The sequence below is a fragment of the Otolemur garnettii genome, unplaced genomic scaffold (genome assembly GCF_000181295.1).
Source record: "Otolemur garnettii isolate 467f Iridium unplaced genomic scaffold, OtoGar3 scaffold00073, whole genome shotgun sequence".
NCBI lineage: Eukaryota > Metazoa > Chordata > Mammalia > Primates > Galagidae > Otolemur > Otolemur garnettii.
In genome coordinates, this window is record NW_003852468.1 from 3,779,891 (window position 1) to 3,785,778 (window position 5,888).

Consider the following 5,888-nt stretch of genomic DNA (forward strand, 5'->3'; position numbering starts at 1 on the left):
TCTATGCCACATGAGCATTAGGAATGCCTGGTCATCGTTTCTCCAGCCCTCGGACAACCTGTGCGCCCACTGCAAACATGGAGGATGAGTCCCTGGGGCAGGGACACTTGAGCCAGGAGGGGCAGCGTGTGCTGGATGCACCCAGCTTGAGGTCCAGCTGGCTGCTTCACTTTCAACCAGTCCTAGAGCCCCTGAGAGGGGTGGAAAGGGGCTCTGCAGTCTGAGTCAGCTCCTGGGATGCCAGAACAGAGGGCCTTAGACTTGGGGGAGGGTGCCTTGGGAGCTAGGGCACTGCAGGCAGGAAGGATACATTGACTCAACAAAGTGGGGTACAACTTTCAATTCTCAAGCAGATTTTCAAGATTTTAGAAAGGAGCTGTGAGGAGCAGAAGCACCCTGCCTGGTGGGCATTGTGATATGTGGGAGGTCTGTGAACATGGAGGGAGGGAGTCTGCCCTTGCTGGGAACACAGAACAAACAGGGACCCTCACGGGGAAAGGGCCTCCCCGCTGGGCGAGGGGTATGGTGGAAGGTGGGCCACGAGGATCGCGTGGGGCCAGAGGGCAGTCCTGCCCATGTGGCTGGACCCTCAAGACTTCAGAGTTGTGGTGACAGAAATTCCTGCCAGCTGGTACAGCTGGAAACTACGGCCAGCCCCTGCTGAGGTGGAGCCAGCAGGAGGCAGGGAAGGTAGGGAAGCCCAGCTGGGCTCTAGTTCCACCTTGCTGAGGAGCGTGGTGGGGCTGGGTGAGACAAAATACCCAGGGGAGGCTCTTGCTGCGGAGCGGCCGTCACTCAGACCAGCAGCAGCAGACCTTGGCAAGTGGGCCCAAAGTGGCCTGTGCCTATTTGCCAACAGCCTCCAAGTAAGAATAAATGAATTTTATAGGGTCAGGAAGAATTGTACGTTACGATACATGAAAATTATATAAAATTTAGTGCCCATAAATTACTTTTTATTGGGGCACAGTCATGTTCATTTATTTGCATCACTGATGGCTGCTTTCAAGATATCTCAAGAGGGTGGAATAGTCATGACAGAGACCATACAGCTCTCTAAACCTGACATAGTGACAATTTGGACCTCTACAGAAAAAGAGAGCTGAGACTTGATCTAGAAAAGCCCTCATGCCTCGATAACGTTATTTACCTAATTGGTTTCCATGGCCGTAGGTCAGCAACTCGCCACATGGATCCCATCCCACACGGCTGTGTAATGTCTCTCTCCCCACCCTTTCCCACAGGTCCTGGACTGCTGACCCTGTCTGAAGTCACCACATGCCCCGGGGACCCAGGAGGCACTTATCTCCCAGGAACACACAATCGTTGGGGAATGTGAGCGTGTCCCCCATCAGGAGGACGGGGAGGCAGGCCCTGGGGGGGCCCCGCAGGCAGGCTCTGAGGCTCTGGGTGGTGGAGGAACATCTGACACCGCAGCTTTGGAGAGAGGACTCGCCCCTGCCATGCAAAGTCCTCTTTGTTTATCATCATTATGAGAAATGTGCACATCCCAGCAAAACCAGCGGGTCACACATTTACAAAAGCGCCTGCCACACTGGAGCAGGAGGGTTCTGGGCTTTTTCAACGTGTAGATTTTAATTCCTGGTACAGGGAAGTTGTTCAATGAAAGAACAAAATGACTTCATTGTATATAACGAGTTCACTGTAGCCCTCGGGAACAGTATCTTTTATTCTCTGCTTACCCCCAGCACAGGGGTGGGGGAAGTTGAGCCCAAGTTCTGGGGAATTGCACTGAGCTGGCAGCACCTCAGGAAAGAGGCTAATTGGTTGTTTAGTGGGAATTATGATGATATTGCAACCCATGGGCCACTGGGCAATGGGGCAGGCTGCCAGGGCCAGAGCACCAGCAGACGCCCCGGCTCCCAGCCCGGCAGCCAGGCACAGCACACACCATGTTGGCACCACCTGTGAAGCTGTCAGCCCAGGCAGCTGTGCAGGCTGTGGCATGCTGCTCAACCTTTTTGGACCTTGGTTCCTCATTTGTTTGGTGGGGGGTTGGGTGGAGTAGCGAGAGACTACCACTCTTACTGACATCAGTGACATATGGGTGAGACCCTTGACTGGCCTTCCAAGGGCTCAATAAATTGTAAGAGGTATCATTTACGTCCTGATGTCCCATAGAGCCAAAGAATCTGTGGCTCACATGTCAGAGCTTTTAATACCACTTAGAAATTCCCCTTCACTCCCCCAGCAGACTGAAGGGCAAAGGATATCAAGTAATGGACACTGTCAACGGGTCCCTGACACTGGGCTTGGAGCCTTCTATGAAATACCTTATTTCTCTAGTTCTGAGCATCCCCACCGCAGTCAGCACCATTATCATCTCATCTGCATGTACCCATGAGGACGGCTGGGCTTGTGCATCACTGGGGGGGGGGAGCCGGGGTAGGGGCTGGGGGCCATGCTGGGCTGGAACCTCCCCCTCTTCTCACTGCCCACTTCCTCCCTCTGAAGGGCTCCTCACCTTGGAGCCCTTGCACCCAGCTAGCACCCAACTGGCATGCAGGAGACTAGAAACAGGGTCTCCAAGCCAAGAACCCCAACCCAGCAATGAGCCTCTGCTTCAGCATTTCCCGAAAGAGGGGCTGTGGCCCACTCAGCAGCATGCCGGATTGAAAAGGCAAAGGCAAAGAAAGGCTCATTTTTCTTTCAGTCATATCTACAGTAGGATGGAAAAGAGCCCTGCTGAAAAGCGGCCTCTGCTGCCAGAGCTGAGAGAGAGGGGACGCCGGCCGTCCAGTCAGATCATGTGAAGGCCAGCCAAAGAAACCGATCCCTCCTGTTGGGGGAAGGGGATGAAGGGTGCGGGGACACTTGGAGCTGATTTAAGAGCAGGGCAAACCCCAGAGGAACGTTTTGCCTGAGCACCTGAGATTGGGGTGGGGGTGACGAGGCTGAGGGGCCAGCCACAGCCTCAGGGGCACTGCGGTCCCACCCTCCGCTCACCTGAGCCAATGTAAAGACTCTTTTCATAAAATCTTTGCTAGCTGTAGTGTTTATTTAAGGATAAGATGGTCCAACTTCCACTATATTTAGTGCACGAAAATCCACAGGTGTTTGACTCCAGGAACTGCCTGGGGTTTTGCTATTAGCTTTCTGTGTCCCCTCCCTTCTCAGTTTCATTGTTCCAGAGCCACAGGTGAGCCGGTTTCCTGACTTCTGCAAAAGCCCGCCTCCTCTCAGCCTGCCCGTCTTTCAATACTCCTATATCGTATGGTTTTTGGGTAAAGAAAAAAAAAGGATGCTTTTTCAATTTCAATTCTAATTTGAAATTTTCTGGCAACCGCAATGTGCACCCTGTTTTAACTTAGTTGGCTCAGTTTTTTAACTGATCAGTTGTCTTGGCCTTCTCCTCACCCCTCTTCAAAGGCTCCTGTTGGAAGGCAGGATATTTGCTGTCCTGCGCCTCTTCCACGCTCCACCCTGTGAGATATAGGATGAAGACAAAATAGCTTACCGGGGCTAACAGCTTGAACTCCTCCCCAGAGTCAGACAGCCAGGTGTTGACTTTTGGTTTCCTCACCTGTACATTTAACCATCCCATCCCAGAGTTGTTGGGAGATTTGATGCTAATTCTAAGCGCAGGACCTGGTGCTCAGTGAGTACTCCCCAGACATGTCAGCCAGCCCACGGCAGGTCCTCCCACTCCTGGTTCACAAAGGGAGGGTTGTCTGAGAAAAGCTGGTCTGTCCAAGGAATTCCTTTCCTGGATAAGTGGAAAGGGATCTATTACTAGGCAACTCAACACCTCTTAGGCCTTGGGAGGGAGCTGACATAACAGTGGACATCTGCACAGTAATTTATGGCCTACAGAAACCTTCAGGGCTGCAGAGGGAGAAGGGGCTTTGCTGTCAGATCGTTGTTCACAGGCTCTGCCTCTTAGAAGGTCTATAACCTTGGGCTACTCAGAAGCACTCTGATCCCTTCGGCAGCAAGAATACTGCAAACTTCCCTGCAGGTTTCAGAGGCCCACGTGCTAACACATATGTGTGTATGTTACAGCAGTGTTTCTCACAGTGCACTTGAACCTATAGCTAAACTTCCACGGCACACTTAAATTATGTTGATCAAAAGAGAGTAAAAAGAGTATACTTACTGTGCTTTGAACTTCTTTTGCACATAATTTAATTAATGATCTTTAACATTTTTTGCAGCACACCTAAGATGCTTTCACGGCACACCAGTTGAAAATCCCTGCCCTACAGTCAACTATGAGGAAGTGTCATTCCATTTTCTCATGGCTCCAGTTGCCAGCAGACCTCTGGAGCAGAGCCTCACACATGCTCCAGGCTAGGGGTTGGAGGGAGGAACTTTGTTCAGAACAGTCTGGCCAAAGCTGCTGTCTACTCCCCTCTCTCCTTCCCCACTCCCTTCCCTCCTTCCCCACTCCTTCACACACACAGGCCTTGAATACCTCCTTCCCGGGCAAGCATCTGAAAGAAAGGCAGTGACTCTTTCCCCCTAGGAACATTTTCCCCTTTTAGACTCTTCCTACAGCAAAAGGCAGGCAGGGGCTGGCCTGCTGTGATGAAAATGCCCTGGAGTTGAGAGTCCTGGGATCTAGTCATGCTCCGAGCAGGGAGGCTGGACTGCTCTGAGCTGGGGAACGGATGGTTTGAAACCAAGCCTCCCCACCTGGTCTGCCTTCCCTGGGTTTTGGCAGCGCTGACAGAACTCTGCCACGGGGAAGCCAGAGGCTGAAAGGTGTGTGATCCCCCTGCCAGGGCAGCACATTCTTCTAGATGGCACTTACCACCAGGAGGGACACCGCCCTCTGGCACAGGAGAAAGCACAAGCCAGAGACCAGAAACCAGCACTGCCCCAGCTCCACTGCTCCTGTCACCTGGGGCAGGAAGGGTAGGTCACCCACCACAGCGCTATCTGGCTTCTTACGGCACCCCACCTCCCTGTGTGGGCACCACCTGTAACTCACTGCCAACTAACTCACCAAGAGGTGCACAAGGAGCTGGAGAGAATGAAGTCCCACAAGGTAGCAGAGTGGCACCATCACAGGCGGCTTTGGCCTTCGCTTCTCAGAGTTATGTGGTAAATACTCTCAGGTCCTATTAATGCTCTCAGCATCCTCCAGTACATATTAACCCCAAATTACAGCCAAGAATGTTACTGTCCCACCTCAGGGACAAGTTGGACAGTGAAGCAGAAAAAAATCCCCACAGGATTAGAGGCATACTGGAATCCCAGAGATGGTGGGTGACAAGGGCCTCACTCCAATGCCTAGGAATTAACACTCAGAGGCAGCAAGTACGGTGTAGGTCTGCTGGGAGCATGGGTGGGCATGGAGCTAGGAGGAATACAGAACGGGAAGATTCAGCCCCAAGTCCTGACTTTGATTTAAGAGGTCAAGAGCGCATGATCAATAGTGTCCAGGAATGATTTCTCATTCCAGGGAACTGCACACTACCACTTCCCACATATTTATTCTAAGTGTAAATATTGGTCCGGACAATGCCTCGGACTAAAATGTTTTCTGGCACCAGAATGGGGCATTACAACACATCCAGGTAAATATCCAGGATTCAGCCTCCTCATTGCTAGTGGGCCAAGGACAGGTACTCCATGGACAAAAACACTGAGTCCAGCATCTGACAAACCTGATCTCTGCTCATTGCGTGGGATGCAGCCAGAGGAGAATGAGACACAGGTGCTCACAGGGTGGGCGCAGACCTGATGCAACCCAGCCAGCCACTCACAGAGTGGGGGCGGGGGCAGGGAGGGGTTGGCACCAAGAGAAGGTGGGAGGGTGACCTTCAGTTCTAGAAACCTGCAGTGGGGTGAGGTGTGTGGAAGGAGGGGTGTGCCTTGGAACTGGAAGGAGGACAGCTTGGGGGAGCAGAACCAAGGATGGA